This window comes from Notolepis coatsorum (assembly GCF_963971535.1).
Source record: "Notolepis coatsorum genome assembly, contig: SCAFFOLD_132, whole genome shotgun sequence".
Classification (NCBI taxonomy): Eukaryota; Metazoa; Chordata; class Actinopteri; order Aulopiformes; family Paralepididae; genus Notolepis; species Notolepis coatsorum.
In genome coordinates this window covers 364,759-389,179 of record NW_028174855.1, presented here as the reverse complement: position 1 = coordinate 389,179, position 24,421 = coordinate 364,759, and positions in this window count along the sequence as shown.

The following is a 24,421-nucleotide window of genomic DNA, read 5'->3' as shown; positions in this document are numbered from 1 at the left end:
CAGAGGAAACCAGAGAACCAGGAGGAAACCAGAGAACCAGAGGAAACCAGAGAACCAGAGGAAACCAGAGAACCAGAGGAAACCAGAGAACCAGAGGAAACCAGAGAACCAGGAGGAAACCAGAGAACCAGAGGAAACCAGAGAACCAGGAGGAAACCAGAGAACCTGGAGGAAACCAGAGAACCAGAGGAAACCAGAGAACCAGAGGAAACCAGAGAACCAGAGGAAACCGGAGAACCAGGAGGAAACCAGAGAACCAGAGGAAACCAGAGAACCAGAGGAAACCAGAGAACCAGGAGGAAACCAGAGAACCAGAGGAAACCAGAGAACCAGAGGAAACCAGAGAACCAGAGGAAACCAGAGAACCAGGAGGAAACCAGAGAACCAGAGGAAACCAGAGAACCAGAGGAAACCAGAGAACCAGAGGAAACCAGAGAACTAGGAGGAAACCAGAGAACGAGAGGAAACTAGAGAACCAGAGGAAACTAGAGAACCAGGAGGAAACCAGAGAACCAGAGGAAACTAGAGAACCAGAGGAAACTAGAGAACCAGAGGAAACCAGAGAACCAGGAGGAAACCAGAGAACCAGGAGGAAACCAGAGAACCAGAGGAAACCAGAGAACCAGAGGAAACTAGAGAACCAGAGGAAACCAGAGAACCAGAGGAAACCAGAGAACCAGGAGGAAACCAGAGAACCAGGAGGAAACCAGAGAACCAGAGGAAACCAGAGAACCAGAGGAAACTAGAGAACCAGAGGAAACCAGAGAACCAGGAGGAAACCAGAGAACCAGAGGAAACCAGAGAACCAGAGGAAACCAGAGAACCAGAGGAAACCAGAGAACCAGGTGGAAACCAGAGAACCAGAGGAAACCAGAGAACCAGAGGAAACTAGAGAACCAGGAGGAAACCAGAGAACCAGAGGAAACCAGAGAACCAGGAGGACACCAGAGAACCAGAGGAAAAACCAGAGAACCAGAGGAAACCAGAGAACCAGAGGAAACCAGAGAACCAGAGGAAACCAGAGAACCAGAGGAAACCAGAGAACCAGGAGGAAACCAGAGAACCAGGAGGAAACCAGAGAACCAGAGGAAACCAGAGAACCAGAGGAAACCAGAAAACCAGGAGGAAACCAGAGAACCAGAGGAAACCAGAGAACCAGGAGGAAACCAGAGAACCAGGAGGAAACCAGAGAACCAGGAGGAAACCAGAGAACCAGGAGGAAACCAGAGAACCAGAGGAAACCAGAGAACCAGAGGAAACCAGAGAACCAGAGGAAACCAGAGAACCAGAGGAAACCAGAGAACCAGGAGGAAACCAGAGAACCAGAGGAAACCAGAGAACCAGAGGAAACCAGAGAACCAGGAGGAAACCAGAGAACCAGAGGAAACCAGAGAACCAGAGGAAACCAGAGAACCAGAGGAAACCAGAGAACCAGGAGGAAACCAGAGAACCAGAGGAAACCAGAGAACCAGAGGAAACCAGAGAACCAGGAGGAAACCAGAGAACCAGGAGGAAACCAGATAACCAGAGGAAACCAGAGAACCAGAGGAAACCAGAGAACCAGAGGACACCAGAGAACCAGAGGAAACCAGAGAACCAGAGGAAACCAGAGAACCAGAGGAAACCAGAGAACCAGGAGGAAACCAGAGAACCAGAGGAAACCAGAGAACCAGAGGAAACCAGAGAACCAGGAGGAAACCAGAGAACCAGAGGAAACCAGAGAACCAGAGGAAACCAGGGAACCAGAGGAAACCAGAGAACCAGGAGGAAACCAGAGAACCAGAGGAAACCAGAGAACCAGAGGAAATCAGAGAACCAGGAGGAAACCAGATAACCAGAGGAAACCAGAGAACCAGAGGAAACCAGAGAACCAGAGGAAACCAGAGAACCAGGAGGAAACCAGAGAACCAGAGGAAACTAGAGAACCAGAGGAAACGAGAGAACCAGGAGGAAACCAGAGAACCAGATGAAACCAGAGAACCAGAGGAAACTAGAGAACCAGGAGGAAACCAGAGGAAACCAGAGAACCAGAGGAAACCAGAGAACCAGGAGGAAACCAGAGAACCAGAGGAAACCAGAGAACCAGAGGAAACCAGAGAACCAGAGGAAACCAGAGAACCAGAGGAAACCAGAGAACCAGGAGGAAACCAGAGAACCAGAGGAAACCAGAGAACCAGGAGGAAACCAGAGAACCAGAGGAAACCAGAGAACCAGAGGAAACCAGAGAACCAGGAGGAAACCAGAGAACCAGAGGGAACCAGAGAACCAGAGGAAACCAGAGAACCAGAGGAAACTAGAGAACCAGAGGAAACCAGAGAACCAGAGGAAACCAGAGAACCAGAGGAAACCAGAGAACCAGAGGAAACCAGAGAACCAGGAGGAAACCAGAGAACCAGAGGAAACCAGAGAACCAGAGGAAACCAGAGAACCAGGAGGAAACCAGAGAACCAGAGGAAACCAGAGAACCAGAGGAAACCAGAGAACCAGAGGAAACCAGAGAACCAGAGGAAACCAGAGAACCAGGAGGAAACCAGAGAACCAGAGGAAACCAGAGAACCAGGAGGAAACCAGAGAACCTGGAGGAAACCAGAGAACCAGAGGAAACCAGAGGAAACCAGAGAACCAGAGGAAACCAGAGAACCAGAGGAAACCGGAGAACCAGGAGGAAACCAGAGAACCAGAGGAAACCAGAGAACCAGAGGAAACCAGAGAACCAGGAGGAAACCAGAGAACCAGAGGAAACCAGAGAACCAGAGGAAACCAGAGAACCAGAGGAAACCAGAGAACCAGGAGGAAACCAGAGAACCAGAGGAAACCAGAGAACCAGAGGAAACCAGAGAACCAGAGGAAACCAGAGAACTAGGAGGAAACCAGAGAACGAGAGGAAACTAGAGAACCAGAGGAAACTAGAGAACCAGGAGGAAACCAGAGAACCAGAGGAAACTAGAGAACCAGAGGAAACTAGAGAACCAGAGGAAACCAGAGAACCAGGAGGAAACCAGAGAACCAGGAGGAAACCAGAGAACCAGAGGAAACCAGAGAACCAGAGGAAACTAGAGAACCAGAGGAAACCAGAGAACCAGAGGAAACCAGAGAACCAGGAGGAAACCAGAGAACCAGGAGGAAACCAGAGAACCAGAGGAAACCAGAGAACCAGAGGAAACTAGAGAACCAGAGGAAACCAGAGAACCAGAGGAAACCAGAGAACCAGGAGGAAACCAGAGAACCAGGAGGAAACCAGAGAACCAGAGGAAACCAGAGAACCAGAGGAAACCAGAGAACCAGAGGAAACCAGAGAACCTGATGAAACCAGAGAACCAGAGGAAACCAGAGAACCAGGAGGAAACCAGAGAACCAGAGGAAACCAGAGAACCAGAGGAAACCAGAGAACCAGAGGAAACCAGAGAACCAGAGGAAACTAGAGAACCAGAGGAAACCAGAGAACCAGGAGGAAACCAGAGAACCAGAGGAAACCAGAGAACCAGAGGAAACCAGAGAACCAGAGGAAACCAGAGAACCAGAGGAAACCAGAGGAAACCAGAGAACCAGGAGGAAACCAGAGAACCAGGAGGAAACCAGAGAACCAGAGGAAACCAGAGAACCAGAGGAAACCAGAGAACCAGAGGAAACCAGAGAACCAGAGGAAACCAGAGAACCAGAGGAAACCAGAGAACCAGATGAAACCAGAGAACCAGGAGGAAACCAGAGAACCAGAGGAAACCAGAGAACCAGAGGAAACCAGAGAACCAGAGGAAACCAGAGAACCAGAGGAAACCAGAGAACCAGGAGGAAACCAGAGAACCAGAGGAAACCAGAGAACCAGGAGGAAACCAGAGAACCAGAGGAAACCAGATAACCAGGAGGAAACCAGAGAACCAGAGGGAACCAGAGAACCAGAGGAAACCAGAGAACCAGAGGAAACCAGAGAACCAGAGGAAACCAGAGAACCAGGAGGAAACCAGAGAACCAGAGGAAACCAGAGAACCAGGAGGAAACCAGAGAACCAGGAGGAAACCAGAGAACCAGGAGGAAACCAGAGAACCAGGAGGAAACCAGAGAACCAGAGGAAACCAGAGAACCAGAGGAAACTAGAGAACCAGAGGAAACCAGAGAACCAGAGGAAACCAGAGAACCGGGAGGAAACCAGAGAACCAGAGGAAACCAGAGAACCAGGAGGAAACCAGAGAACCAGAGGAAACCAGAGAACCAGGAGGAAACTAGAGAACCAGAGGAAACCAGAGAACCAGAGGAAACCAGAGAACCAGAGGAAACCAGAGAACCAGAGGAAACCAGAGAACCAGGAGGAAACCAGAGAACCAGGAGGAAACCAGAGAACCAGAGGAAGCCAGAGAACCAGAGGAAACCAGAGAACCAGAGGAAACCAGAGAACCAGAGGAAACCAGAGAACCAGAGGAAACCAGAGAACCAGAGGAAACCAGAGAACCAGAGGAAACTAGAGAACCAGATGATACTAGAGAACCATAGGAAACCAGAGAACCAGGAGGAAACCAGAGAACCAGGAGGAAACCAGAGAACCAGAGGAAACTAGAGAACCAGAGGAAACCAGAGAACCAGAGGAAACCAGAGAACCAGAGGAAACCAGAGAACCAGGAGGAAACCAGAGAACCAGAGGAAACCAGAGAACCAGAGGAAACCAGAGAACCAGAGGAAACCAGAGAACCAGAGGAAACCAGAGAACCAGAGAACCAGAGAACCAGAGGAAACCAGAGAACCAGAGGAAACCAGAGAACCAGGAGGAAACCAGAGAACCAGAGGAAACCAGATAACCAGAGGAAACTAGAGAACCAGGAGGAAACCAGAGAACCAGAGGAAACCAGAGAACCAGGAGGAAACCAGAGAACCAGAGGAAACTAGAGAACCAGAGGAAACTAGAGAACCAGAGGAAACCAGAGAACCAGGAGGAAACCAGAGAACCAGGAGGAAACCAGAGAACCAGAGGTAACCAGAGAACCAGAGGAAACCAGATAACCAGGAGGAAACCAGAGAACCAGAGGAAACCAGAGAACCAGGTGGAAACCAGAGAACCAGAGGAAACCAGAGAACCAGAGGAAACTAGAGAACCAGGAGGAAACCAGATAACCAGAGGAAACCAGAGAACCAGGAGGACACCAGAGAACCAGAGGAAAAACCAGAGAACCAGAGGAAACCAGAGAACCAGAGGAAACCAGAGAACCAGAGGAAACCAGAGAACCAGAGGAAACCAGAGAACCAGGAGGAAACCAGAGAACCAGGAGGAAACCAGAGAACCAGAGGAAACCAGAGAACCAGAGGAAACCAGAAAACCAGGAGGAAACCAGAGAACCAGAGGAAACCAGAGAACCAGGAGGAAACCAGAGAACCAGGAGGAAACCAGAGAACCAGGAGGAAACCAGAGAACCAGGAGGAAACCAGAGAACCAGAGGAAACCAGAGAACCAGGAGGAAACCAGAGAACCAGGAGGAAACCAGAGAACCAGAGGAAACCAGAGAACCAGGAGGAAACTAGAGAACCAGAGGAAACCAGAGAACCAGAGGAAACCAGAGAACCAGAGGAAACCAGAGAACCAGAGGAAACCAGAGAACCAGAGGAAACCAGAGAACCAGGAGGAAACCAGAGAACCAGGAGGAAACCAGAGAACCAGAGGAAGCCAGAGAACCAGAGGAAACCAGAGAACCAGAGGAAACCAGAGAACCAGAGGAAACCAGAGAACCAGAGGAAACCAGAGAACCAGAGGAAACCAGAGAACCAGAGGAAACTAGAGAACCAGATGATACTAGAGAACCATAGGAAACCAGAGAACCAGGAGGAAACCAGAGAACCAGGAGGAAACCAGAGAACCAGAGGAAACTAGAGAACCAGAGGAAACCAGAGAACCAGAGGAAACCAGAGAACCAGAGGAAACCAGAGAACCAGGAGGAAACCAGAGAACCAGAGGAAACCAGAGAACCAGAGGAAACCAGAGAACCAGAGGAAACCAGAGAACCAGAGGAAACCAGAGAACCAGAGAACCAGAGAACCAGAGGAAACCAGAGAACCAGAGGAAACCAGAGAACCAGGAGGAAACCAGAGAACCAGGAGGAAACCAGAGAACCAGAGGAAACCAGATAACCAGAGGAAACTAGAGAACCAGGAGGAAACCAGAGAACCAGAGGAAACCAGAGAACCAGGAGGAAACCAGAGAACCAGAGGAAACTAGAGAACCAGAGGAAACTAGAGAACCAGAGGAAACCAGAGAACCAGGAGGAAACCAGAGAACCAGGAGGAAACCAGAGAACCAGAGGTAACCAGAGAACCAGAGGAAACCAGATAACCAGGAGGAAACCAGAGAACCAGAGGAAACCAGAGAACCAGGTGGAAACCAGAGAACCAGAGGAAACCAGAGAACCAGAGGAAACTAGAGAACCAGGAGGAAACCAGAGAACCAGAGGAAACCAGAGAACCAGGAGGACACCAGAGAACCAGAGGAAAAACCAGAGAACCAGAGGAAACCAGAGAACCAGAGGAAACCAGAGAACCAGAGGAAACCAGAGAACCAGGAGGAAACCAGAGAACCAGGAGGAAACCAGAGAACCAGAGGAAACCAGAGAACCAGAGGAAACCAGAAAACCAGGAGGAAACCAGAGAACCAGAGGAAACCAGAGAACCAGGAGGAAACCAGAGAACCAGGAGGAAACCAGAGAACCAGGAGGAAACCAGAGAACCAGGAGGAAACCAGAGAACCAGAGGAAACCAGAGAACCAGAGGAAACCAGAGAACCAGAGGAAACCAGAGAACCAGAGGAAACCAGAGAACCAGGAGGAAACCAGAGAACCAGAGGAAACCAGAGAACCAGAGGAAACCAGAGAACCAGGAGGAAACCAGAGAACCAGAGGAAACCAGAGAACCAGAGGAAACCAGAGAACCAGAGGAAACCAGAGAACCAGGAGGAAACCAGAGAACCAGAGGAAACCAGAGAACCAGAGGAAACCAGAGAACCAGGAGGAAACCAGAGAACCAGGAGGAAACCAGATAACCAGAGGAAACCAGAGAACCAGAGGAAACCAGAGAACCAGAGGACACCAGAGAACCAGAGGAAACCAGAGAACCAGAGGAAACCAGAGAACCAGAGGAAACCAGAGAACCAGGAGGAAACCAGAGAACCAGAGGAAACCAGAGAACCAGAGGAAACCAGAGAACCAGGAGGAAACCAGAGAACCAGAGGAAACCAGAGAACCAGAGGAAACTAGAGAACCAGATGATACTAGAGAACCATAGGAAACCAGAGAACCAGGAGGAAACCAGAGAACCAGGAGGAAACCAGAGAACCAGAGGAAACTAGAGAACCAGAGGAAACCAGAGAACCAGAGGAAACCAGAGAACCAGAGGAAACCAGAGAACCAGGAGGAAACCAGAGAACCAGAGGAAACCAGAGAACCAGAGGAAACCAGAGAACCAGAGGAAACCAGAGAACCAGAGGAAACCAGAGAACCAGAGAACCAGAGAACCAGAGGAAACCAGAGAACCAGAGGAAACCAGAGAACCAGGAGGAAACCAGAGAACCAGGAGGAAACCAGAGAACCAGAGGAAACCAGATAACCAGAGGAAACTAGAGAACCAGGAGGAAACCAGAGAACCAGAGGAAACCAGAGAACCAGGAGGAAACCAGAGAACCAGAGGAAACTAGAGAACCAGAGGAAACTAGAGAACCAGAGGAAACCAGAGAACCAGGAGGAAACCAGAGAACCAGGAGGAAACCAGAGAACCAGAGGTAACCAGAGAACCAGAGGAAACCAGATAACCAGGAGGAAACCAGAGAACCAGAGGAAACCAGAGAACCAGGTGGAAACCAGAGAACCAGAGGAAACCAGAGAACCAGAGGAAACTAGAGAACCAGGAGGAAACCAGAGAACCAGAGGAAACCAGAGAACCAGGAGGACACCAGAGAACCAGAGGAAAAACCAGAGAACCAGAGGAAACCAGAGAACCAGAGGAAACCAGAGAACCAGAGGAAACCAGAGAACCAGAGGAAACCAGAGAACCAGGAGGAAACCAGAGAACCAGGAGGAAACCAGAGAACCAGAGGAAACCAGAGAACCAGAGGAAACCAGAAAACCAGGAGGAAACCAGAGAACCAGAGGAAACCAGAGAACCAGGAGGAAACCAGGGAACCAGGAGGAAACCAGAGAACCAGGAGGAAACCAGAGAACCAGGAGGAAACCAGAGAACCAGAGGAAACCAGAGAACCAGAGGAAACCAGAGAACCAGAGGAAACCAGAGAACCAGAGGAAACCAGAGAACCAGAGGAAACTAGAGAACCAGAGGAAACCAGAGAACCAGGAGGAAACCAGAGAACCAGAGGAAACCAGAGAACCAGGAGGAAACCAGAGAACCAGAGGAAACCAGAGAACCAGAGGAAACCAGAGAACCAGAGGAAACCAGAGAACCGGGAGGAAACCAGAGAACCAGAGGAAACCAGAGAACCAGGAGGAAACCAGAGAACCAGAGGAAACCAGAGAACCAGGAGGAAACTAGAGAACCAGAGGAAACCAGAGAACCAGAGGAAACCAGAGAACCAGAGGAAACCAGAGAACCAGAGGAAACCAGAGAACCAGAGGAAACCAGAGAACCAGGAGGAAACCAGAGAACCAGGAGGAAACCAGAGAACCAGAGGAAGCCAGAGAACCAGAGGAAACCAGAGAACCAGAGGAAACCAGAGAACCAGAGGAAACCAGAGAACCAGAGGAAACCAGAGAACCAGAGGAAACCAGAGAACCAGAGGAAACTAGAGAACCAGATGATACTAGAGAACCATAGGAAACCAGAGAACCAGGAGGAAACCAGAGAACCAGGAGGAAACCAGAGAACCAGAGGAAACTAGAGAACCAGAGGAAACCAGAGAACCAGAGGAAACCAGAGAACCAGAGGAAACCAGAGAACCAGGAGGAAACCAGAGAACCAGAGGAAACCAGAGAACCAGAGGAAACCAGAGAACCAGGAGGAAAACAGAGAACCAGAGGAAACCAGAGAACCAGGAGGAAACCAGAGAACCAGAGGAAACCAGATAACCAGGAGGAAACCAGAGAACCAGAGGAAACCAGAGAACCAGAGGAAACCAGAGAACCAGAGGAAACCAGATAAACAGAGGAAACCAGAGAACCAGGAGGAAACCAGAGAACCAGAGGAAACCAGAGAACCAGGAGGAAACCAGAGAACCAGGAGGAAACCAGAGAACCAGAGGAAACCAGAGAACCAGGAGGAAACCAGAGAACCAGGAGGAAACCAGAGAACCAGGAGGAAACCATAGAACCAGAGGAAACCAGAGAACAAGAGGAAACCAGAGAACCAGAGGAAACCAGAGAACCAGAGAACCAAGAGGAAACCAGAGAACCAGAGAACCAGATGAAACCAGAGAACCAGGAGGAAACCAGAGAACCAGAGGAAACCAGATAACCAGAGGAAACCAGAGAACCAGAGGAAACCAGAGAACCAGAGGAAACTAGAGAACTAGAGGAAACTAGAGAACCAGAGGAAACCAGAGAACCAGGAGGAAACTAGAGAACCAGGAGGAAACCAGATAACCAGAGGAAACCAGAGAACCAGGAGGAAACTAGAGAACCAGAGGAAACCAGAGAACCAGAGGAAACCAGAGAACCAGGAGGAAACTAGAGAACCAGAGGAAACCAGAGAACCAGAGGAAACCAGAGAACCAGAGGAAACCAGAGAACCAGAGGAAACCAGAGAACCAGGAGGAAACCAGAGAACCAGGAGGAAACCAGAGAACCAGAGGAAACCAGAGAACCAGAGGAAACCAAAAAAACAGAGGAAACCAGAGAACCAGAGGAAACCAGAGAACCAGAGGAAACCAGAGAACCAGAGGAAACCAGAGAACCAGAGAACCAGAGGAAACCAGAGAACCAGAGGAAACCAGAGAACCAGAGGAAACTAGAGAACCAGAGGAAACTAGAGAACCAGAGGAAACCAGAGAACCAGGAGGAAACCAGAGAACCAGGAGGAAACCAGAGAACCAGAGGAAACTAGAGAACCAGAGGAAACCAGAGAACCAGAGGAAACCAGAGAACCAGAGGAAACCAGAGAACCAGGAGGAAACCAGAGAACCAGAGGAAACCAGAGAACCAGATGAAACCAGAGAACCAGAGGAAACCAGAGAACCAGAGGAAACCAGAGAACCAGAGAACCAGAGGAAACCAGAGAACCAGAGGAAACCAGAGAACCAGGAGGAAACCAGAGAACCAGAGGAAACCAGAGAACCAGAGGAAACCAGAGAACCAGGAGGAAACCAGAGAACCAGAGGAAACCAGAGAACCAGAGGAAACCAGAGAACCAGAGGAAACCAGAGAACCAGAGGAAACCAGAGAACCAGGAGGAAACCAGAGAACCAGATGAAACCAGAGAACCAGAGGAAACCAGAGAACCAGGAGGAAACCAGAGAACCAGGAGGAAACCAGAGAACCAGAGGAAACCAGAGAACCAGAGGAAACCAGAGAACCAGAGGAAACCAGAGAACCAGAGGAAACCAGAGAACCAGAGGAAACCAGAGAACCAGGAGGAAACCAGAGAACCAGAGGAAACCAGAGAACCAGAGGAAACCAGAGAACCAGGAGGAAACCAGAGAACCAGAGGAAACCAGAGAACCAGAGGAAACCAGGGAACCAGAGGAAACCAGAGAACCAGGAGGAAACCAGAGAACCAGAGGAAACCAGAGAACCAGAGGAAATCAGAGAACCAGGAGGAAACCAGATAACCAGAGGAAACCAGAGAACCAGAGGAAACCAGAGAACCAGAGGAAACCAGAGAACGAGAGGAAACCAGAGAACCAGAGGAAACTAGAGAACCAGAGGAAACCAGAGAACCAGGAGGAAACCAGAGAACCAGATGAAACCAGAGAACCAGAGGAAACTAGAGAACCAGGAGGAAACCAGAGGAAACCAGAGAAACAGAGGAAACCAGAGAACAAGGAGGAAACCAGAGAACCATGAGGAAACCAGAGAACCAGAGGAAACCAGATAACCAGAGGAAACCAGAGAACCTGATGAAACCAGAGAACCAGAGGAAACCAGAGAACCAGGAGGAAACCAGAGAACCAGAGGAAACCAGAGAACCAGAGGAAACCAGAGAACCAGAGGAAACCAGAGAACTAGAGGAAACTAGAGAACCAGAGGAAACCAGAGAACCAGGAGGAAACCAGAGAACCAGAGGAAACCAGAGAACCAGAGGAAACCAGAGAACCAGGAGGAAAACAGAGAACCAGAGGAAACCAGAGAACCAGGAGGAAACCAGAGAACCAGAGGAAACCAGATAACCAGGAGGAAACCAGAGAACCAGAGGAAACCAGAGAACCAGAGGAAACCAGAGAACCAGCGGAAACCAGAGAACCAGAGGAAACCAGAGAACCAGAGGAAACCAGAGAACCAGGAGGAAACCAGAGAACCAGAGGAAACCAGAGAACCAGGAGGAAACCAGAGAACCAGGAGGAAACCAGAGAACCAGAGGAAACCAGAGAACCAGGAGGAAACCAGAGAACCAGGAGGAAACCAGAGATCCAGGAGGAAACCATAGAACCAGAGGAAACCAGAGAACCAGAGGAAACCAGAGAACCAGAGGAAACCAGAGAACCAGAGAACCAAGAGGAAACCAGAGAACCAGAGAACCAGATGAAACCAGAGAACCAGGAGGAAACCAGAGAACCAGAGGAAACCAGATAACCAGAGGAAACCAGAGAACCAGAGGAAACCAGAGAACCAGAGGAAACCAGAGAACCAGAGGAAACTAGAGAACTAGAGGAAACTAGAGAACCAGAGGAAACCAGAGAACCAGGAGGAAACTAGAGAACCAGGAGGAAACCAGATAACCAGAGGAAACCAGAGAACCAGGAGGAAACTAGAGAACCAGAGGAAACCAGAGAACCAGAGGAAACCAGAGAACCAGGAGGAAACTAGAGAACCAGAGGAAACCAGAGAACCAGAGGAAACCAGAGAACCAGAGGAAACCAGAGAACCAGAGGAAACCAGAGAACCAGAGGAAACCAGAGAACCAGAGGAAACCAGAGAACCAGGAGGAAACCAGAGAACCAGGAGGAAACCAGAGAACCAGAGGAAACCAGAGAACCAGAGGAAACCAAAAAAACAGAGGAAACCAGAGAACCAGAGGAAACCAGAGAACCAGAGGAAACCAGAGAACCAGAGGAAACCAGAGAACCAGAGGAAACCAGAGAACCAGAGGAAACCAGAGAACCAGAGGAAACTAGAGAACCAGAGGAAACTAGAGAACCAGAGGAAACCAGAGAACCAGGAGGAAACCAGAGAACCAGGAGGAAACCAGAGAACCAGAGGAAACTAGAGAACCAGAGGAAACCAGAGAACCAGAGGAAACCAGAGAACCAGAGGAAACCAGAGAACCAGGAGGAAACCAGAGAACCAGAGGAAACCAGAGAACCAGATGAAACCAGAGAACCAGAGGAAACCAGAGAACCAGAGGAAACCAGAGAACCAGAGAACCAGAGGAAACCAGAGAACCAGAGGAAACCAGAGAACCAGAGGAAACTAGAGAACCAGAGGAAACTAGAGAACCAGAGGAAACCAGAGAACCAGGAGGAAACCAGAGAACCAGGAGGAAACCAGAGAACCAGAGGAAACTAGAGAACCAGAGGAAACCAGAGAACCAGAGGAAACCAGAGAACCAGAGGAAACCAGAGAACCAGGAGGAAACCAGAGAACCAGAGGAAACCAGAGAACCAGATGAAACCAGAGAACCAGAGGAAACCAGAGAACCAGAGGAAACCAGAGAACCAGGAGGAAACCAGAGAACCAGGAGGAAACCAGAGAACCAGAGGAAACCAGAGAACCAGAGGAAACTAGAGAACCAGGAGGAAACCAGAGAACCAGAGGAAACCAGAGAACCAGAGGAAACCAGAGAACCAGGAGGAAACCAGAGAACCAGAGGAAACTAGAGAACCAGGAGGAAACCAGAGAACCAGAGGAAACCAGAGAACCATAGGAAACCAGAGAACCAGAGGAAACCAGAGAACCAGAGGAAACCAGAGAACCAGGAGGAAACCAGAGAACCAGAGTAAACCAGAGAACCAGAGGAAACCAGAGAACCAGAGGAAACCAGATAACCAGATGAAACCAGAGAACTAGGAGGAAACCAGAGAACCAGAGGAAACCAGAGAACCAGAGGAAACCAGAGAACCAGGAGGAAACCAGAGAACCAGAGGAAACCAGAGAACCAGAGGAAACCAGAGAACCAGAGGAAACCAGAGAACCAGAGGAAACCAGAGAACCAGGAGGAAACCAGAGAACCAGATGAAACCAGAGAACCAGAGGAAACCAGAGAACCAGGAGGAAACCAGAGAACCAGGAGGAAACCAGAGAACCAGAGGAAACCAGATAACCAGAGGAAACCAGAGAACCAGAGGAAACCAGAGAACCAGAGGAAACCAGAGAACCAGAGGAAACCAGAGAACCAGGAGGAAACCAGAGAACCAGAGGAAACCAGAGAACCAGAGGAAACCAGAGAACCAGGAGGAAACCAGAGAACCAGAGGAAACCAGAGAACCAGAGGAAACCAGGGAACCAGAGGAAACCAGAGAACCAGGAGGAAACCAGAGAACCAGAGGAAACCAGAGAACCAGAGGAAATCAGAGAACCAGGAGGAAACCAGATAACCAGAGGAAACCAGAGAACCAGAGGCAACCAGAGAACCAGAGGAAACCAGAGAACGAGAGGAAACCAGAGAACCAGAGGAAACTAGAGAACCAGAGGAAACCAGAGAACCAGGAGGAAACCAGAGAACCAGATGAAACCAGAGAACCAGAGGAAACTAGAGAACCAGGAGGAAACCAGAGGAAACCAGAGAACCAGAGGAAACCAGAGAACAAGGAGGAAACCAGAGAACCAGAGGAAACCAGAGAACCAGAGGAAACCAGAGAACCAGAGGAAACCAGAGAACCACAGGAAACCAGAGAACCAGAGGAAACCAGAGAACCAGAGGAAACCAGAGAACCAGGAGGAAACCAGAGAACCAGAGGAAACCAGAGAACCAGGAGGAAACCAGAGAACCAGAGGAAACCAGAGAACCAGAGGAAACCAGAGAACCAGGAAGAAACCAGAGAACCAGAGCAAACCAGAGAACCAGAGGAAACCAGAGAACCAGAGGAAACTAGAGAACCAGAGGAAACCAGAGAACCAGAGGAAACCAGAGAACCAGAGGAAACCAGAGAACCAGAGGAAACCAGAGAACCAGAGGAAACCAGAGAACCAGGAGGAAACCAGAGAACCAGAGGAAACCAGAGAACCAGAGGAAACCAGAGAACCTGGAGGAAACCAGAGAACCAGAGGAAACCAGAGGAAACCAGAGGAAACCAGAGAACCAGAGGAAACCAGAGAACCAGAGGAAACCAGAGAACCAGGAGGAAACCAGAGAACCAGGAGGAAACCAGAGAACCAGAGGAAACCAGAGAACCAGAGGAAACCAGAGAACCAGGAGGAAACCAGAGAACCAGAGGAAACCAGAGAACCAGGAGGAAACCAGAGAACCAGGAGGAAACCAGAGAACCAGAGGAAACCAGAGAACCAGGAGGAAACCAGAGAACCAGAGAACCAGGAGGAAACCATAGAACCAGAGGAAACCAGAGAACCAGAGGAAACCAGAGAAACAGAGGAAACCAGAGAACCAGAGAACCAAGAGGAAACCAGAGAACCAGAGAACCAGAGGAAACCAGAGAACCAGAGGAAACCAGAGAACCAGGAGGAAACCAGAGAACCAGAGGAAACCAGAGAACCAGAGGAAACCAGAGAACCAGAGGAAACCAGAGAACCAGAGGAAACCAGAGAACCAGAGAACCAGAGAACCAGAGGAAACCAGAGAACCAGAGGAAACCAGAGAACCAGGAGGAAACCAGAGAACCAGGAGGAAACCAGAGAACCAGAGGAAACCAGATAACCAGAGGAAACTAGAGAACCAGGAGGAAACCAGAGAACCAGAGGAAACCAGAGAACCAGGAGGAAACCAGAGAACCAGAGGAAACTAGAGAACCAGAGGAAACCAGAGAACCAGGAGGAAACTAGAGAACCAGAGGAAACCAGAGAACCAGAGGAAACCAGAGAACCAGGAGGAAACTAGAGAACCAGAGGAAACCAGAGAACCAGAGGAAACCAGAGAACCAGAGGAAACCAGAGAACCAGAGGAAACCAGAGAACCAGAGGAAACCAGAGAACCAGGAGGAAACCAGAGAACCAGGAGGAAACCAGAGAACCAGAGGAAGCCAGAGAACCAGAGGAAACCAGAGAACCAGAGGAAACCAGAGAACCAGAGGAAACCAGAGAACCAGAGGAAACCAGAGAACCAGAGGAAACCAGAGAACCAGAGGAAACTAGAGAACCAGATGATACTAGAGAACCATAGGAAACCAGAGAACCAGGAGGAAACCAGAGAACCAGGAGGAAACCAGAGAACCAGAGGAAACTAGAGAACCAGAGGAAACCAGAGAACCAGAGGAAACCAGAGAACCAGAGGAAACCAGAGAACCAGGAGGAAACCAGAGAACCAGAGGAAACCAGAGAACCAGAGGAAACCAGAGAACCAGGAGGAAAACAGAGAACCAGAGGAAACCAGAGAACCAGGAGGAAACCAGAGAACCAGAGGAAACCAGATAACCAGGAGGAAACCAGAGAACCAGAGGAAACCAGAGAACCAGAGGAAACCAGAGAACCAGAGGAAACCAGATAAACAGAGGAAACCAGAGAACCAGGAGGAAACCAGAGAACCAGAGGAAACCAGAGAACCAGGAGGAAACCAGAGAACCAGGAGGAAACCAGAGAACCAGAGGAAACCAGAGAACCAGGAGGAAACCAGAGAACCAGGAGGAAACCAGAGAACCAGGAGGAAACCATAGAACCAGAGGAAACCAGAGAACAAGAGGAAACCAGAGAACCAGAGGAAACCAGAGAACCAGAGAACCAAGAGGAAACCAGAGAACCAGAGAACCAGATGAAACCAGAGAACCAGGAGGAAACCAGAGAACCAGAGGAAACCAGATAACCAGAGGAAACCAGAGAACCAGAGGAAACCAGAGAACCAGAGGAAACTAGAGAACTAGAGGAAACTAGAGAACCAGAGGAAACCAGAGAACCAGGAGGAAACTAGAGAACCAGGAGGAAACCAGATAACCAGAGGAAACCAGAGAACCAGGAGGAAACTAGAGAACCAGAGGAAACCAGAGAACCAGAGGAAACCAGAGAACCAGGAGGAAACTAGAGAACCAGAGGAAACCAGAGAACCAGAGGAAACCAGAGAACCAGAGGAAACCAGAGAACCAGAGGAAACCAGAGAACCAGGAGGAAACCAGAGAACCAGGAGGAAACCAGAGAACCAGAGGAAACCAGAGAACCAGAGGAAACCAAAAAAACAGAGGAAACCAGAGAACCAGAGGAAACCAGAGAACCAGAGGAAACCAGAGAACCAGAGGAAACCAGAGAACCAGAGAACCAGAGGAAACCAGAGAACCAGAGGAAACCAGAGAACCAGAGGAAACTAGAGAACCAGAGGAAACTAGAGAACCAGAGGAAACCAGAGAACCAGGAGGAAACCAGAGAACCAGGAGGAAACCAGAGAACCAGAGGAAACTAGAGAACCAGAGGAAACCAGAGAACCAGAGGAAACCAGAGAACCAGAGGAAACCAGAGAACCAGGAGGAAACCAGAGAACCAGAGGAAACCAGAGAACCAGATGAAACCAGAGAACCAGAGGAAACCAGAGAACCAGAGGAAACCAGAGAACCAGAGAACCAGAGGAAACCAGAGAACCAGAGGAAACCAGAGAACCAGGAGGAAACCAGAGAACCAGAGGAAACCAGAGAACCAGAGGAAACCAGAGAACCAGGAGGAAACCAGAGAACCAGAGGAAACCAGAGAACCAGAGGAAACCAGAGAACCAGAGGAAACCAGAGAACCAGAGGAAACCAGAGAACCAGGAGGAAACCAGAGAACCAGATGAAACCAGAGAACCAGAGGAAACCAGAGAACCAGGAGGAAACCAGAGAACCAGGAGGAAACCAGAGAACCAGAGGAAACCAGAGAACCAGAGGAAACCAGAGAACCAGAGGAAACCAGAGAACCAGAGGAAACCAGAGAACCAGAGGAAACCAGAGAACCAGGAGGAAACCAGAGAACCAGAGGAAACCAGAGAACCAGAGGAAACCAGAGAACCAGGAGGAAACCAGAGAACCAGAGGAAACCAGAGAACCAGAGGAAACCAGGGAACCAGAGGAAACCAGAGAACCAGGAGGAAACCAGAGAACCAGAGGAAACCAGAGAACCAGAGGAAATCAGAGAACCAGGAGGAAACCAGATAACCAGAGGAAACCAGAGAACCAGAGGAAACCAGAGAACCAGAGGAAACCAGAGAACGAGAGGAAACCAGAGAACCAGAGGAAACTAGAGAACCAGAGGAAACCAGAGAACCAGGAGGAAACCAGAGAACCAGATGAAACCAGAGAACCAGAGGAAACTAGAGAACCAGGAGGAAACCAGAGGAAACCAGAGAAACAGAGGAAACCAGAGAACAAGGAGGAAACCAGAGAACCATGAGGAAACCAGAGAACCAGAGGAAACCAGATAACCAGAGGAAACCAGAGAACCTGATGAAACCAGAGAACCAGAGGAAACCAGAGAACCAGGAGGAAACCAGAGAACCAGAGGAAACCAGAGAACCAGAGGAAACCAGAGAACCAGAGGAAACCAGAGAACTAGAGGAAACTAGAGAACCAGAGGAAACCAGAGAACCAGGAGGAAACCAGAGAACCAGAGGAAACCAGAGAACCAGAGGAAACCAGAGAACCAGGAGGAAAACAGAGAACCAGAGGAAACCAGAGAACCAGGAGGAAACCAGAGAACCAGAGGAAACCAGATAACCAGGAGGAAACCAGAGAACCAGAGGAAACCAGAGAACCAGAGGAAACCAGAGAACCAGCGGAAACCAGAGAACCAGAGGAAACCAGAGAACCAGAGGAAACCAGAGAACCAGGAGGAAACCAGAGAACCAGAGGAAACCAGAGAACCAGGAGGAAACCAGAGAACCAGGAGGAAACCAGAGAACCAGAGGAAACCAGAGAACCAGGAGGAAACCAGAGAACCAGGAGGAAACCAGAGATCCAGGAGGAAACCATAGAACCAGAGGAAACCAGAGAACCAGAGGAAACCAGAGAACCAGAGGAAACCAGAGAACCAGAGAACCAAGAGGAAACCAGAGAACCAGAGAACCAGATGAAACCAGAGAACCAGGAGGAAACCAGAGAACCAGAGGAAACCAGATAACCAGAGGAAACCAGAGAACCAGAGGAAACCAGAGAACCAGAGGAAACCAGAGAACCAGAGGAAACTAGAGAACTAGAGGAAACTAGAGAACCAGAGGAAACCAGAGAACCAGGAGGAAACTAGAGAACCAGGAGGAAACCAGATAACCAGAGGAAACCAGAGAACCAGGAGGAAACTAGAGAACCAGAGGAAACCAGAGAACCAGAGGAAACCAGAGAACCAGGAGGAAACTAGAGAACCAGAGGAAACCAGAGAACCAGAGGAAACCAGAGAACCAGAGGAAACCAGAGAACCAGAGGAAACCAGAGAACCAGAGGAAACCAGAGAACCAGAGGAAACCAGAGAACCAGGAGGAAACCAGAGAACCAGGAGGAAACCAGAGAACCAGAGGAAACCAGAGAACCAGAGGAAACCAAAAAAACAGAGGAAACCAGAGAACCAGAGGAAACCAGAGAACCAGAGGAAACCAGAGAACCAGAGGAAACCAGAGAACCAGAGGAAACCAGAGAACCAGAGGAAACCAGAGAACCAGAGGAAACTAGAGAACCAGAGGAAACTAGAGAACCAGAGGAAACCAGAGAACCAGGAGGAAACCAGAGAACCAGGAGGAAACCAGAGAACCAGAGGAAACTAGAGAACCAGAGGAAACCAGAGAACCAGAGGAAACCAGAGAACCAGAGGAAACCAGAGAACCAGGAGGAAACCAGAGAACCAGAGGAAACCAGAGAACCAGATGAAACCAGAGAACCAGAGGAAACCAGAGAACCAGAGGAAACCAGAGAACCAGAGAACCAGAGGAAACCAGAGAACCAGAGGAAACCAGAGAACCAGAGGAAACTAGAGAACCAGAGGAAACTAGAGAACCAGAGGAAACCAGAGAACCAGGAGGAAACCAGAGAACCAGGAGGAAACCAGAGAACCAGAGGAAACTAGAGAACCAGAGGAAACCAGAGAACCAGAGGAAACCAGAGAACCAGAGGAAACCAGAGAACCAGGAGGAAACCAGAGAACCAGAGGAAACCAGAGAACCAGATGAAACCAGAGAACCAGAGGAAACCAGAGAACCAGAGGAAACCAGAGAACCAGGAGGAAACCAGAGAACCAGGAGGAAACCAGAGAACCAGAGGAAACCAGAGAACCAGAGGAAACTAGAGAACCAGGAGGAAACCAGAGAACCAGAGGAAACCAGAGAACCAGAGGAAACCAGAGAACCAGGAGGAAACCAGAGAACCAGAGGAAACTAGAGAACCAGGAGGAAACCAGAGAACCAGAGGAAACCAGAGAACCATAGGAAACCAGAGAACCAGAGGAAACCAGAGAACCAGAGGAAACCAGAGAACCAGGAGGAAACCAGAGAACCAGAGTAAACCAGAGAACCAGAGGAAACCAGAGAACCAGAGGAAACCAGATAACCAGATGAAACCAGAGAACTAGGAGGAAACCAGAGAACCAGAGGAAACCAGAGAACCAGAGGAAACCAGAGAACCAGGAGGAAACCAGAGAACCAGAGGAAACCAGAGAACCAGAGGAAACCAGAGAACCAGAGGAAACCAGAGAACCAGAGGAAACCAGAGAACCAGGAGGAAACCAGAGAACCAGATGAAACCAGAGAACCAGAGGAAACCAGAGAACCAGGAGGAAACCAGAGAACCAGGAGGAAACCAGAGAACCAGAGGAAACCAGATAACCAGAGGAAACCAGAGAACCAGAGGAAACCAGAGAACCAGAGGAAACCAGAGAACCAGAGGAAACCAGAGAACCAGGAGGAAACCAGAGAACCAGAGGAAACCAGAGAACCAGAGGAAACCAGAGAACCAGGAGGAAACCAGAGAACCAGAGGAAACCAGAGAACCAGAGGAAACCAGGGAACCAGAGGAAACCAGAGAACCAGGAGGAAACCAGAGAACCAGAGGAAACCAGAGAACCAGAGGAAATCAGAGAACCAGGAGGAAACCAGATAACCAGAGGAAACCAGAGAACCAGAGGCAACCAGAGAACCAGAGGAAACCAGAGAACGAGAGGAAACCAGAGAACCAGAGGAAACTAGAGAACCAGAGGAAACCAGAGAACCAGGAGGAAACCAGAGAACCAGATGAAACCAGAGAACCAGAGGAAACTAGAGAACCAGGAGGAAACCAGAGGAAACCAGAGAACCAGAGGAAACCAGAGAACAAGGAGGAAACCAGAGAACCAGAGGAAACCAGAGAACCAGAGGAAACCAGAGAACCAGAGGAAACCAGAGAACCACAGGAAACCAGAGAACCAGAGGAAACCAGAGAACCAGAGGAAACCAGAGAACCAGGAGGAAACCAGAGAACCAGAGGAAACCAGAGAACCAGGAGGAAACCAGAGAACCAGAGGAAACCAGAGAACCAGAGGAAACCAGAGAACCAGGAAGAAACCAGAGAACCAGAGCAAACCAGAGAACCAGAGGAAACCAGAGAACCAGAGGAAACTAGAGAACCAGAGGAAACCAGAGAACCAGAGGAAACCAGAGAACCAGAGGAAACCAGAGAACCAGAGGAAACCAGAGAACCAGAGGAAACCAGAGAACCAGGAGGAAACCAGAGAACCAGAGGAAACCAGAGAACCAGAGGAAACCAGAGAACCTGGAGGAAACCAGAGAACCAGAGGAAACCAGAGGAAACCAGAGGAAACCAGAGAACCAGAGGAAACCAGAGAACCAGAGGAAACCAGAGAACCAGGAGGAAACCAGAGAACCAGGAGGAAACCAGAGAACCAGAGGAAACCAGAGAACCAGAGGAAACCAGAGAACCAGGAGGAAACCAGAGAACCAGAGGAAACCAGAGAACCAGGAGGAAACCAGAGAACCAGGAGGAAACCAGAGAACCAGAGGAAACCAGAGAACCAGGAGGAAACCAGAGAACCAGAGAACCAGGAGGAAACCATAGAACCAGAGGAAACCAGAGAACCAGAGGAAACCAGAGAAACAGAGGAAACCAGAGAACCAGAGAACCAAGAGGAAACCAGAGAACCAGAGAACCAGAGGAAACCAGAGAACCAGAGGAAACCAGAGAACCAGGAGGAAACCAGAGAACCAGAGGAAACCAGAGAACCAGAGGAAACCAGAGAACCAGAGGAAACCAGAGAACCAGAGGAAACCAGAGAACCAGAGAACCAGAGAACCAGAGGAAACCAGAGAACCAGAGGAAACCAGAGAACCAGGAGGAAACCAGAGAACCAGGAGGAAACCAGAGAACCAGAGGAAACCAGATAACCAGAGGAAACTAGAGAACCAGGAGGAAACCAGAGAACCAGAGGAAACCAGAGAACCAGGAGGAAACCAGAGAACCAGAGGAAACTAGAGAACCAGAGGAAACTAGAGAACCAGAGGAAACCAGAGAACCAGGAGGAAACCAGAGAACCAGGAGGAAACCAGAGAACCAGAGGTAACCAGAGAACCAGAGGAAACCAGATAACCAGGAGGAAACCAGAGAACCAGAGGAAACCAGAGAACCAGGTGGAAACCAGAGAACCAGAGGAAACCAGAGAACCAGAGGAAACTAGAGAACCAGGAGGAAACCAGAGAACCAGAGGAAACCAGAGAACCAGGAGGACACCAGAGAACCAGAGGAAAAACCAGAGAACCAGAGGAAACCAGAGAACCAGAGGAAACCAGAGAACCAGAGGAAACCAGAGAACCAGAGGAAACCAGAGAACCAGGAGGAAACCAGAGAACCAGGAGGAAACCAGAGAACCAGAGGAAACCAGAGAACCAGAGGAAACCAGAAAACCAGGAGGAAACCAGAGAACCAGAGGAAACCAGAGAACCAGGAGGAAACCAGAGAACCAGGAGGAAACCAGAGAACCAGGAGGAAACCAGAGAACCAGGAGGAAACCAGAGAACCAGAGGAAACCAGAGAACCAGAGGAAACCAGAGAACCAGAGGAAACCAGAGAACCAGAGGAAACCAGAGAACCAGGAGGAAACCAGAGAACCAGAGGAAACCAGAGAACCAGAGGAAACCAGAGAACCAGGAGGAAACCAGAGAACCAGAGGAAACCAGAGAACCAGAGGAAACCAGAGAACCAGAGGAAACCAGAGAACCAGGAGGAAACCAGAGAACCAGAGGAAACCAGAGAACCAGAGGAAACCAGAGAACCAGGAGGAAACCAGAGAACCAGGAGGAAACCAGATAACCAGAGGAAACCAGAGAACCAGAGGAAACCAGAGAACCAGAGGACACCAGAGAACCAGAGGAAACCAGAGAACCAGAGGAAACCAGAGAACCAGAGGAAACCAGAGAACCAGGAGGAAACCAGAGAACCAGAGGAAACCAGAGAACCAGAGGAAACCAGAGAACCAGGAGGAAACCAGAGAACCAGAGGAAACCAGAGAACCAGAGGAAACTAGAGAACCAGATGATACTAGAGAACCATAGGAAACCAGAGAACCAGGAGGAAACCAGAGAACCAGGAGGAAACCAGAGAACCAGAGGAATCTAGAGAACCAGAGGAAACCAGAGAACCAGAGGAAACCAGAGAACCAGAGGAAACCAGAGAACCAGGAGGAAACCAGAGAACCAGAGGAAACCAGAGAACCAGAGGAAACCAGAGAACCAGAGGAAACCAGAGAACCAGAGGAAACCAGAGAACCAGAGAACCAGAGAACCAGAGGAAACCAGAGAACCAGAGGAAACCAGAGAACCAGGAGGAAACCAGAGAACCAGGAGGAAACCAGAGAACCAGAGGAAACCAGATAACCAGAGGAAACTAGAGAACCAGGAGGAAACCAGAGAACCAGAGGAAACCAGAGAACCAGGAGGAAACCAGAGAACCAGAGGAAACTAGAGAACCAGAGGAAACTAGAGAACCAGAGGAAACCAGAGAACCAGGAGGAAACCAGAGAACCAGGAGGAAACCAGAGAACCAGAGGTAACCAGAGAACCAGAGGAAACCAGATAACCAGGAGGAAACCAGAGAACCAGAGGAAACCAGAGAACCAGGTGGAAACCAGAGAACCAGAGGAAACCAGAGAACCAGAGGAAACTAGAGAACCAGGAGGAAACCAGAGAACCAGAGGAAACCAGAGAACCAGGAGGACACCAGAGAACCAGAGGAAAAACCAGAGAACCAGAGGAAACCAGAGAACCAGAGGAAACCAGAGAACCAGAGGAAACCAGAGAACCAGAGGAAACCAGAGAACCAGGAGGAAACCAGAGAACCAGGAGGAAACCAGAGAACCAGAGGAAACCAGAGAACCAGAGGAAACCAGAAAACCAGGAGGAAACCAGAGAACCAGAGGAAACCAGAGAACCAGGAGGAAACCAGGGAACCAGGAGGAAACCAGAGAACCAGGAGGAAACCAGAGAACCAGGAGGAAACCAGAGAACCAGAGGAAACCAGAGAACCAGAGGAAACCAGAGAACCAGAGGAAACCAGAGAACCAGAGGAAACCAGAGAACCAGAGGAAACTAGAGAACCAGAGGAAACCAGAGAACCAGGAGGAAACCAGAGAACCAGAGGAAACCAGAGAACCAGGAGGAAACCAGAGAACCAGAGGAAACCAGAGAACCAGAGGAAACCAGAGAACCAGAGGAAACCAGAGAACCGGGAGGAAACCAGAGAACCAGAGGAAACCAGAGAACCAGGAGGAAACCAGAGAACCAGAGGAAACCAGAGAACCAGGAGGAAACTAGAGAACCAGAGGAAACCAGAGAACCAGAGGAAACCAGAGAACCAGAGGAAACCAGAGAACCAGAGGAAACCAGAGAACCAGAGGAAACCAGAGAACCAGGAGGAAACCAGAGAACCAGGAGGAAACCAGAGAACCAGAGGAAGCCAGAGAACCAGAGGAAACCAGAGAACCAGAGGAAACCAGAGAACCAGAGGAAACCAGAGAACCAGAGGAAACCAGAGAACCAGAGGAAACCAGAGAACCAGAGGAAACTAGAGAACCAGATGATACTAGAGAACCATAGGAAACCAGAGAACCAGGAGGAAACCAGAGAACCAGGAGGAAACCAGAGAACCAGAGGAAACTAGAGAACCAGAGGAAACCAGAGAACCAGAGGAAACCAGAGAACCAGAGGAAACCAGAGAACCAGGAGGAAACCAGAGAACCAGAGGAAACCAGAGAACCAGAGGAAA